Below are 13,120 nucleotides of genomic sequence, written 5' to 3'. Positions count from 1 at the left end.
AGAAAAAGATATCTCTAATGTCAAAATGTTCCAAATTTGAACTATTAAGCTCTTGTGAGCAACAAATATGATGTGGACTAAGGATGCAAGTGGTCCGATTTTATCGATTTTTGACAGATTTTCAAACCAAATAGTTTAAATCGGTTTGAGAAAAAATCAAACCTAAACCAAACAATTTTGAACGGTTTGAAAAAAACGCAAACATAAACCTAACGGTTTGGTCCGATTTTAAATCGTCGGTTTCGCCATATATTTTTTTGCCCTTCTACTTTTATGTCATTAATTCATTGAATTCAATATATATTTATATCTCAATAAATCTAAAACAAATTAAGCCCCTTTTTTAACCAAATTTTTGGGACAAAAAATAAAAATTTGGACCGTTATCCCACAAGTTCAACAACCTTTGTTGACATACTATTTCATGTGTGGGACCGAATCTCCTCTCCAACGATCAATTTTCTCATTATGATGAAATGAAAAATATGGCTCAAACAGGGACTAAATATATCTACTATAAATTTAAATATCAACTAAATCAAAGTGAAATAACAATAAACTAAAACATAGTTTTTTTTTCATTTTTATTCACTTTTTTAGGCTAATGACGATAAAATAATGTTAGAATACAAGTCTACTAAATCAGATATAAAGCCCAAAAAATATAATGATGTCCAACAAGACCTTGTGATCATCATATCTGAAAAAAGAAACTAATTAGACAAAGAGAATAATCAACCACAATAATAAAGTAATTGTTTATAATATTTAAACATAATAATTACGCAAGTTTACATTTGTGTGATGTTACGAAATGTATTTAATTTCAGATTCTCACTTTAGTTTGCTTCAAAAAAATTATTGATCTGAAACTTTATTCGTAGCAAATATTATTACCGAAGGTCTAGGATCTCTTTGTCTCATATTTGGTATAATGGACTTCAACTCAACTTTGATAAGGCATGAAAAAGAAGTGTGTGATGCTGGTGGCTCAAGACTATGTTGGATGTCTGCTAGAGTTCATCTAAATTCTGAAGAGGAAAAGGGGTTTTGATAGATTATGGCAGTCTTGAGATTATTAGATATATATTAGGATTATTGGATGATGATGATGATGATAATAATAATATACCTGTATTAGAAAATTAGAAATTGATAAAAATACCTACAAATGGCAAAACTATTGAATTTTACATATTTGGATGAATTTTTTCAAAAAGTTTCAAATTTTTCATTTTTTTAACTTTTATATATTTTTTTGCCGGTTCAATTTAGTTTTAAACCGCAATTAAAATTCTCAAATCTAAACCAAACCATTTTTACCGGTTTGGTTTGGGTCAAAACCATTTCGTTGATCAGGTCCACGTGGCACCAAATCGACGGCTTCTAAAATGCGATTTTGATTCGATTTTCAGGTTTGGCGATTTTTGCTTACAGTCCTATTGTAGACCTCTAACATTATTAAAATTCATATCGGGATTAATCAATATACATTTCACAGAAATTTCCATCTTCAAGTAATATAATTAAGATTGCTGACCCTCTAAAATGGTCAACAAGTGTTGATACAAGACAATATACACGTGGACGTATAATGTGGTATTTCTACTGTAAATATGAATGTTTGTGAAAGAAGTGAATAGTGGACAACGCAAGTATATTATCCCTTCACTGTATTTTTCCCCAGCCCTTCCAGTTGATACAAGAATTCCCTATGTATAGTGATCAGGTTGACGTGGTCATCATAGGATTGGGTCCACGTGGCTTGATCTGCCGATCCTAATGATACATTAACTTTATCATCTATTAATTACATTGATAGACTTTTGACAAGAGGTCAACCACTTTATAAACTAGGTTGACATTCTTGACACCTATTAACTACGAGTATCAACACTTGTTGACCATATCAGTCAACTTTGGAGATGCTTTTGTCCGACCTTCTTTTGTTTGCCAAGGACTTCAGATAGTGGAGTGGTTCAGCGGCAGAAGGCAAACCACCTCGGATCAACTTAGAAACTTAGAACAACGACCTCGACACTTTTTTTGACAACTTTGGATGTTCGCCATGTGTATGTATATGAGATCTCCACGTGGACCTTTCTATACTGACTAGTAACAATAGTCCCCCAAGTCTATTTACGATCATTTATGTGGTACATAAAATTTGTAATTAATTTCGAAGTGTCCAAGAAAATTTCCAAGAGAAGAAATTCCTGATGGATGCCGGTCCTCCAAGTCTAATTTACCAACATTGATGTGGGAATTAGAATTTGTGAGAGGGTATTGTCGTTGAATTTTGAACTTATAGTCCCCCAGTTCAATTTGGGGCTTTCGAGGGGGAACAACTGAGGTGCTTTCATAGCAGAGCCGAAGTGCTTTAAGGTGTAGGCTGAGGTACCTTTGTGTTGTAGTGTTGCTGAGATTGTAAGTGTTACAGATAGGGGTTGGGTAGGATCACCATGGGAATATGTGAGGGTCTTGAGCGTTGTACTGTAATGATTAGCTGTCTTTGTTTATCTTTAGATGGGACAGCTGGTGACAGTTCCCATTCTGATGCACGTAACTGATGGCGCATTAAATGTGCATGGGTGGCAGTCGCAACTGTACAAGTCTATTTCTTAGGCGAAGTGGGGCGCGTGGGGAGCACCACATTATTTGGGCCTTAGAATACGAAACGGTATGCTTACGAGTGGATGGGATTAATTTACAAGATCAATGGTTTGAAAATTATGTCGTTTGAAATCGACGCCCATGATTAAATGGGGTTAGCTATAAAAGGAAGGGAATGGGGACGAGAATCATTTTCAGTTTTGCTTTGCATTTGTGTTTTTGAGTCGCCCGCATTCTCTTCGATCCGTCTCCTTCACTTTGCCATTTTCATTTTTGATTTTTCGAAGAACACTTGTACTTTTGTAAAGCAATTTTTTTGTAAGTATCTAAGAAATTTTGTAACTTTTGTTACTGCTATGGTGTCTAGTTCATCTGAAGAGGTAAATGTAAGAAGGTTGGATGCTGAGATGGGGGTGGAACTTGCTAGTACTTCTGATTGGCTAGAGCCGTTATGGTTGGCCGGAGTTGTTTACTTGTAGTTGGGAGAGGGGGTGACCCGGGTTGGGAGGCCGAAACAATTCATTCTATCGTAGACGCCCATTTTTTAATGAATGTGAGGGAAAAATACCGCATTCCATATGATATCGAACTACTAGCCCCATCGCCTGATGAACAAGCTTGCTACCCGAGGTCGGGTTGTGTAGCTATTAGTGAGTTCCTTCTGAAGGAAGGGCTTTGCCTTCTTTTGCACCCATTCTTTAGGGACGTTCTTAGGTTGTGGGTTGACACCTACCCACCTTGTCCCAAATGCATGGGCTCAACTGGTAGGGTCATATTTCCTTCAGAAAGAGACCTCACTAGGCGAGGACATGCCATTCCACATATTTCAAACTTTGTTCCAACCTAGGTCGTTAGGAAAAGGGGATTCCAAAGGGTGGTATTCTCTGTGTCCATAGGGGTCACATGCTCCCTTTGTCATAGGCCTTCTCTCCTCCACTAAAGGGTGGAAAAAGACATGGTTTTGGGCAAGGGGGTGGCAGGTTTGCGAGGGTGACACCATTCCCCATGTGACATTTTCGACCTTGTATTCCAAAGGCCATTAGTGACATTCTTTGAATGTTTTATTCAAATAATACTATTCATATAATTTGATGTTGTGTTTGTTTGACCCTATAGGAGGCGTTGATCGATTTTAGCTGAGCTCATCAAGGACATTTATTTACATTCGACGTCGTCGCGAGAGTTTGAGAGGCTCGTCGTATCGAGGCGATTTTTTGAGGAGTTCAATTTGATGGCCAGCCAAGGTAGTTTTTTACCTTCTGCAGACTTTTATTATCACATTTTACCATCTCTGTTTTTAATTCTGACACTCTCATTAGTTTGGCTGACAAAAAATTTTGAGAAGAGGAAAAATCCGACCCCAGACATGGCCATTATTCTTGCAACGACTTCCACTGCTGGGAGACAGGGAGTGAAGCCCTCATTTGTTGCCGAGAGGCAGGTGAGGGATCAGCTTGATAGGGTTAGCAAGAAGGCTGCTGCCCAAGATGTCCCTGGGAAACTTCCTTTGGACAAAGGGAAGGGGAATGTAGGAGAGGTCCCTAAGAAAAAGCAAGTTTTTTCTACTACTGTAATAGGTGGGTCAGCTGCCAACTCACCTGTGCCTTGCTCCGAAGCTCTTACTGGGGAAAATTTGATGACATCATCGATCGCTGTTGTGAAGGGGGCCCAGAAGAGGGCTAGTGAGGCGAATCCCGTCGTAGTTCGAAGAAAGGAAAGACATCGAGTGGGTCTTCCTCGACAGAACCCTCGCCTCGCCTGAAGCTTACCGTATCTTCCAGGAGCAACGAGCTAGCTCTGGAGGTTATGACTATGCGGCCCCTTGAGGTGCAGACTGCTTTAGCTACATTTTATAAGTACTGGACGAAACTTTGGCAGTCTTTTGTGGAGTCCAATGAGTGTGATGAAATGTTTATGGTGATGTTGAGCCAAATGACAAGGGCATTTGGGATTGCAATCGAGGCCCAAGCCCTCGCTAAAAACCTCATGAACAAAAATAGTGGGTATATGACTCGAGTTAAGGAGGCCGAGGAAGCAAGAAAGCAATCTAAGTCTGTGGTGAAGGCTCTGAAGAAGAGCCAGGCCGAAGAGTCAGTGAAGCTTGCTTCTGACTTAGAAGAAATTGAAACTTTGAAAAATGAGATCCACCTATCTCAGAGCGAGGTGCCCACATTGACGAAGGGGGTGGAGACTTTTGACACCCACCAAAGAATTGTTGCTGAGGCCCTGGGGTTGGCCAATAAAGAGAATGGTTCTCTGAAGCAGCAGGTGGGGATGCTGAATTCCCAGATCTTTGGTTTAGTTGAGGAGGTTGAAACGGCGAGAAAGGAGGTTGAGGCTGCTGATGGCGAGGCAGAAAAAAGGTACATTGCCAACTTCCACTTAACGGAGGCATACCAGAGTTTTGGTGCCTACTAGTAAATGCATGTTTATATCGAGGTGGTGGAATGGATTGAGGCTAACCTCCAAGCCATCAATACCTCTGGACTAAGGGCGGAGGTTTTGGAGGAAGGTGAGCCACGAACGCCGACAGAGAGAAATCATGTCATTGAGATCGAAGATGAAGCCACCGAGGAGAAGACTGTCGTTCATGAGGTGACATCCCAAACTATAGTTCCATTTGTACCTCCCCCTCTCCCACCTGTTTAGATAGGGGCGTTGCCTTTGTTTACTTTGGCTTTTAATTGTAATTTTGGCCTTCGAGGCCTTTCGTGTACGAATTTTCCCATTTTTAATGTAATTCATTTTCTTTGATAAGTTCATTTACTTGTTTATGTTTGTTGACCTTGTTGTTCTATGCATATGCTCTACTACTTCTTAGTTTGTATTAATGAAGTGTTGGTAGCTCGATCGTTTAGCTTACTTTGTCATATTTGAAGTCGATCGTAGTAATAATAGCCTCTTTCCTTGCTCTGTTAATAAATTGGTCCGCTTCGGGACTTAACTTAGTAGCGTAATTCGTAGAGTGAATGCCGAACTTGTTGAATTTCATAAATCATTACAAGGTCTTATATAGAGTTTCTTGATAATAATTTCGCAGATGTTCTGTCTTTCATGGATGAGGTTGTACTTTTCCATCCAAGGTTTCGATCTTGTAGGTGCCTATTCCGACCTCCTCTTTTATATGGCACGGTCCTTCCCAATTAGGGCCTAAGGTTCCGACCCCTGCTTCCTTTGTGGACAAGAATACTCTACGGAGGATGAGGTCATTTATACGAAACGTCTTTTTCTTCGCTTTTGAGTTGTAGTAAGAGAGAGAGAGAGAGAGAGATTAAGTGTGTTAATGGCCTAAAACAACGTAAAAAAATTCAAATTCTATAAAAACGAATAAACTCATGTTAAATACTTTAGTACCAAATAACGGTGCAAAAACTTGTTTTTGCGAAACCCGCAAACGTTCGAAATCGTTGATAAGTAATAGATACACAGGGAATACATATTAATTCAATGTTACTAGTTATGTATGGAATTCGAATTACGTAAACAAAAAATGAATTTGGTTTTGTGATTATTCTAAATTAATCTAAGAAAGTGAAAATTAGGGTTTTTATCAAATATGAATTATAGTATTGGATCTAGAATCAACCTATTGCTATCTATTTCAATTCTTGATTTATATTCTAATTCGATTCATGCATTTTTGACAATCAATAAAATTATGATATTTTCTTTTCCAAGACAAATAAAATATATTCTAATCACGACCCAAATCTATTCATAACTCGAATTCAAATGGTTAGAATGTATTAAATTTTAGATTATCTATTTAATTGCACACATATAAATATTATTCCTAACATCGATCTGTTGCTCATATGTTAATTTGTCACTTTTTAAATTTATTGTGAGTCTCTCAACACTATAACAAGTAACTAACTGCATGATTGGTGGTTGAACAATTCAATAATGCAATATGTATGCCAAATTAATCAAAAAAAATGCAAGAAATACTAAACTATTAGTCTTGAATTAGAAATAAATAACAAATAGGGTTCTTTTTTATCCAATACAAAAGTGGATCAACTAGCAATTACACGAAGATTAATAAATAAATATTATCTGGATCATGAAATAATTCAAAAGATATTGATATTCAAGTCCAAGGTTGAATTCTTCAAAATCTTGATGTTTGAAAAGGTAAGAGATTTTTTTTTTTTTAATGTTTCTCCCAAGTTATCTATATATAAGAATCGAATTTAGATTAATATCAAGTATAATTTGGGTCTCAAAAGAATTTGAATCGCTAAAGGAAAAAACTATTGATTCACTTGCGAAAATGGCCCTCGTGCCCGCACCATTGATCTAAATAGCTCTAGGGTCATTAAAATTTAGATCTCCTGCACACTATCATCCTTGAACAACTTTCGATATTTTGGTTATAAATCTTCTCCTGATATCCAATTGAGGTGATTCAAAGTGCATTATACAATTTTTTCGATTCGAACATTTGCTATCCAAAAATTCGTTTTCAAGTTGAGACTAAAAATTTGGAGCGTAACTTCTTCGACTAGAAATTTATTTGTGACTTCAACTATATTTTAGTCCTTTGATCTCCAATTGCATTTTATTTATCACATATGATCTTCAATCATCATTTTTATAGCCCAAATAAACTATTTAATGTTTACACTTTGGTCTCCAAACTTTTAATTTCTTTCATTTTTATCTGTTTCCGTTCATTTCTTTTAATTCCACCAATTTGCATTGAATTCAACCGATCAAACATAATTAAGCTGTAACTTATCCAAATCACGAACAAATACTCCAATTTACTGACTTAGATAGTATACAAAATACGCTTATCAGTTACCCACACAATACATGCCTACGTTATATAATTGGACTCAACATATGATGAAGCATTAATAATTATTACAATTTACAACTATTCTGTTATTCTTTGTGATGGTTCCACGGTATTCTCATACTCAAGCTGTGTGGGTATTACTTGGAACAATCGCAAATTAATCATCCATTATTAAATAATTTTTACCGTCTGAACATTCTTCCCTATCAAACTAGTTAATAATTATTCAAGATTAATACCCTTGAAACTAATTAACACTAAAATTTCCATATTAAAGCCCAAAAATGCCTATAAATTGATCGTCTTACCTTTTTCTTAGTTTTTGTCACCTTTCATTTAATGGTCTTTCTTTTCTATTGTTATATGATTGGAGTTAATTATACCACATGAATATTGGTTTAAATGGACTTGATATGCCACATTATTATTATTATTATTATTATTATTATTTGGGTGAAAATGACATGATACTTTTTAGCAGTGATATACCTTACTTTCTTAAAAAAAATGATATGATATTGCACCTTTTTTTTTTTTAAATGTCATACATTTTAGCAAAGATTGTTATGGTGTACATTCTATTAGGACAATAATTTCAGACTTTTTTTTTTCACTTTTATATTCGTTATCTTGCCTCCATAAAAGATGAGAACGTTAATTTTATCAACATCTATAAAAACAAAAAAATACAAATAAAATAGTGTGAGATTTAAAAAAAAAAAAAAAAAAAGGCGACACAGTGTATCACTTTTAAATTTCACCACATAAATTTTATATGCAAAAGACAAGTATTACATTGTCTCACTTTTAATATGAAGCAATATTTGAATTCATACTCATATTAAATTTCCACAAACATATGTATGAATTTCTTTAATTGATTCACAGATAGACTGCGACTTTGTTATAAAGGGACAAAACATGTTTGTCGCCTTTCTCATTCTCATATTAGTATCTATATTTTCACAAACACGTTACATGTATTACTTGAATTGATCCAAAGTTGGATTACCTTGGTTAAGTCCACAAAGATAACAAGAGCGTCTACCTATATTAAGCTTCACCCACTCTCCAATTGTTTTGGACTATAAAATAATAAATCCAAGACTGGAATCGCTATTGAACTGATTCTTCATGTTAAAGATCAGATATTAAAAATAGGAAAATGCTACATATACAATCAGGGTTGACAACCATACACATGGGAGGGGCCCACGATGAATAAAAAAATTGTGAAGCCCCCTCCTATGAGAACGTTGTCAATCGGGGTTATTAACTCCAATTGTACAACTAGAAAAATCCTTAAAAATATCCGCTAAATGGTTCCATACCTCATTAACTTGCTAATGGGCAAAACACAAAATTGTGAAAAAATATTATTTAAAGCATTGCAACAAACTTCTTTGGAGGCCAAAGATTGTAGTATTTATATTTTAATTCATATTTATAATGATTTTTCAATAGCATCCAAAATTAAGGGCACTTCTGTAAGTTCCGTACAGATTTTGAGTGTTTATGTGTGGATTGATTTTGAGTGATTTTAATAGCAATTTTTAAAATAATCAAATCAATGCTTGAGAGATTATTATCCATTGTTTATAAAAGTTTTTTAAAAGAATAAATCACCTATATATGCACCTTAGTGAAATTTTCAATTTATAATTTCTTGAATGATACTTTGAGTAGTTTTAAATCATCCAAAATGGTGTCTAAAAAAATTCACTAAGCACCATTTTTCTTAATTCTTCATAATTGGTCCCAACCTGAATTGATCAAAACCGATAAGGGGAAAAAATACTCCATATACTATACACTGTGTACTTGCTTGTCACTCTTCAAAATTTTAAAATGTTTACTATAGTATCATTCTCCATCATACACATTCACACAATAAAATATTCTACGAATAAACCAATACAGTCTTTTTTACTTATTAACCACACATTCTTCAAAAAATACAATTCAAAACTCTTTAATTTTCCAAAGAGTAGGTAACAAACAGAAGCTTATTTCAGCCTCGTTATCAATAATATTGTGTCGAACCCTGCTTTAAAGTTTTTAAAACTGGAAGTTGCATAGAATGTCCCCAAACATTCACGCTAGGATCACGTGAGTCCTCATTTTCCCTTTTTTGGCAACCATATTCCCAAACTTACAAAATAGTTGCACACAGGTTCCTGTTAAGCACATTTCGATCATATACACTTTTAACACAATAGTAGCAAAATACTTTTGTTTCTCTACGGATTCAAGTTGGGTAATAGAATATTCAAAGAACTTATCAATTTAATGAAGGGTGAACCTGAAAAAGAAAAAGATATCTCTAATGTCAAAATGTTCCAAATTTGAACTATTAAGCTCTTGTGAGCAACAAATATGATGTGGACTAAGGGTGCAAGTGGTCCGATTTTATCGATTTTTGACAGATTTTCAAACCAAATAGTTTAAATCGGTTTGAGAAAAACTCAAACCTAAACCAAACAATTTTGAACGGTTTGAAAAAAACGCAAACATAAACCTAACGGTTTGGTCCGATTTTAAATCGTCGGTTTCGCCATATATTTTTTTGCCCTTCTACTTTTATGTCATTAATTCATTGAATTCAATATATATTTATATCTCAATAAATCTAAAACAAATTAAGCCCCTTTTTTAACCAAATTTTTGGGACAAAAAATAAAAATTTGGACCGTTATCCCACAAGTTCAACAACCTTTGTTGACATACTATTTCATGTGTGGGACCGAATCTCCTCTCCAACGATCAATTTTCTCATTATGATGAAATGAAAAATATGGCTCAAACAGGGACCAAATATATCTACTATAAATTTAAATATCAACTAAATCAAAGTGAAATAACAATAAACTAAAACATAGTTTTTTTTTTCATTTTTATTCACTTTTTTAGGCTAATGACGATAAAATAATGTTAGAATACAAGTCTACTAAATCAGATATAAAGCCCAAAAAATATAATGATATCCAACAAGACCTTGTGATCATCATATCTGAAAAAAGAAACTAATTAGACAAAGAGAATAATCAACCACAATAATAAAGTAATTGTTTATAATATTTAAACATAATAATTACGCAAGTTTACATTTGTGTGATGTTACGAAATGTATTTAATTTCAGATTCTCACTTTAGTTTGCTTCAAAAAAATTATTGATCTGAAACTTTATTCGTAGCAAATATTATTGCCGAAGGTCTAGGATCTCTTTGTCTCCTATTTGGTATAATGGACTTCAACTCAACTTTGATAAGGCATGAAAAAGAAGTGTGTGATGCTGGTGGCTCAAGACTATGTTGGATGTCTGCTAGAGTTCATCTAAATTCTGAAGAGGAAAAGGGGTTTTGATAGATTATGGCAGTCTTGAGATTATTAGATATATATTAGGATTATTGGATGATGATGATGATAATAATAATAATATACCTGTATTAGAAAATTAGAAATTGATAAAAATACCCACAAATGGCAAAACTATTGAATTTTACATAGTTGGATGAATTTTTTCAAAAAATTTCAAATTTTTCATTTTTTTAATTTTTATATATTTTTTTGCCGGTTCAATTTAGTTTTAAACCGCCATTAAAATTCTCAAACCTAAACCAAACCATTTTTACCGGTTTGGTTTGGGTCAAAACCATTTCGTTGATCAGGCCCACGTGGCACCAAATCGACGGCTTCTAAAATGCGATTTTGATTCGATTTTCAGGTTTGGCGATTTTTGCTTACAGTCCTATTGTAGACCTCTAACATTATTAAAATTTATATCGGGATTAATCAATATACATTTCGCAGAAATTTCCATCTTCAAGTAATATAATTAAGATTGCTGACCCTCTAAAATGGTCAACAAGTGTTGATACAAGACAATATACATGTGGATGTATAATGTGGTATTTCTACTGTAAATATGAATGTTTGTGAAAGAAGTGAATAGTGGACAACGCAAGTATATTATCCCTTCACTGTATTTTTCCCCAGCCTTTCCAGTTGATACAAGAATTCCCTATGTATAGTGATCAGGTTGACGTGGTCATCATAGGATTGGGTCCACGTGGCTTGATCTGCCGATCCTAATGATACATTAACTTTATCATCTATTAATTACATTGATAGACTTTTGACAAGAGGTCAGCCACTTTATAAACTAGGTTGACATTCTTGACACCTATTAACTACGAGTATCAACACTTGTTGACCATATCAGTCAATTTTGGAGATGCTTTTGTCCGACCTTCTTTTGTTTGCCAAGGACTTCAGATAGTGGAGTGGTTCAGCGGCAGAAGGCAAACCACCTCGGATCAACTTAGAAACTTAGAACAACGACCTCGACACTTTTTTTGACAACTTTGGATGTTCGCCATGTGTATGTATATGAGATCTCCACGTGGACCTTTCTATACTGACTAGTAACAATAGTCCCCCAAGTCTATTTACGATCATTTATGTGGTACATAAAATTTGTAATTAATTTCGAAGTGTCCAAGAAAATTTCCAAGAGAAGAAATTCCTGATGGATGCCGGTCCTCCAAGTCTAATTTACCAACATTGATGTGGGAATTAGAATTTGTGAGAGGGTATTGTCGTTGAATTTTGAACTTATAGTCCCCCAGTTCAATTTGGGGCTTTCGAGGGGGAACAACTGAGGTGCTTTCATAGCAGAGCCGAAGTGCTTTAAGGTGTAGGCTGAGGTACCTTTGTGTTGTAGTGTTGCTGAGATTGTAAGTGTTACAGATAGGGGTTGGGTAGGATCACCATGGGAATATGTGAGGGTCTTGAGCGTTGTACTGTAATGATTAGCTGTCTTTGTTTATCTTTAGATGGGACAGCTGGTGACAGTTCCCATTCTGATGCACGTAACTGATGGCGCATTAAATGTGCATGGGTGGCAGTCGCAAGTGTACAAGTCTATTTCTTAGGCGAAGTGGGGCGCGTGGGGAGCACCACATTATTTGGGCCTTAGAATACGAAACGGTATGTTTACGAGTGGATGGGATTAATTTACAAGATCAATGGTTTGAAAATTATGTCGTTTGAAATCGACGGCCATGATTAAATGGGGTTAGCTATAAAAGGAAGGGAATGGGGACGAGAATCATTTTCAGTTTTGCTTTGCATTTGTGTTTTTGAGTCGCCCGCATTCTCTTCGATCCGTCTCCTTCACTTTGCCATTTTCATTTTTGATTTTTCGAAGAACACTTGTACTTTTGTAAAGCAATTTTTTTGTAAGTATCTAAGAAATTTTGTAACTTTTGTTACTGCTATGGTGTCTAGTTCATCTGAAGAGGTAAATGTAAGAAGGTTGGATGCTGAGATGGGGGTGGAACTTGCTAGTACTTCTGATTGGCTAGAGCCGTTATGGCTGGCCGGAGTTGTTTACTCGTAGTTGGGAGAGGGGGTGACCCGGGTTGGGAGGCCGAAACAATTCATTCTATCGTAGACGCCCATTTTTTAATGAATGTGAGGGAAAAATACCGCATTCCATATGATATCGAACTACTAGCCCCATCGCCTGATGAACAAGCTTACTACCCGAGGTCGGGTTGTGTAGCTATTAGTGAGTTCCTTCTGAAGGAAGGGCTTTGCCTTCTTTTGCACCCGTTCTTTAGGGACGTTCTTAGGTTGTGGGTTGACACCTACCCACCTTGTCCCAAATGCATGGGCTCAACTGGTAGGGTCATATT

The sequence above is a fragment of the Olea europaea genome, chromosome 8 (assembly GCF_002742605.1).
Source record: "Olea europaea var. sylvestris chromosome 8, O_europaea_v1, whole genome shotgun sequence".
Taxonomy (NCBI): domain Eukaryota; kingdom Viridiplantae; phylum Streptophyta; class Magnoliopsida; order Lamiales; family Oleaceae; genus Olea; species Olea europaea.
Note: the sequence above shows the minus strand (reverse complement) of the source record.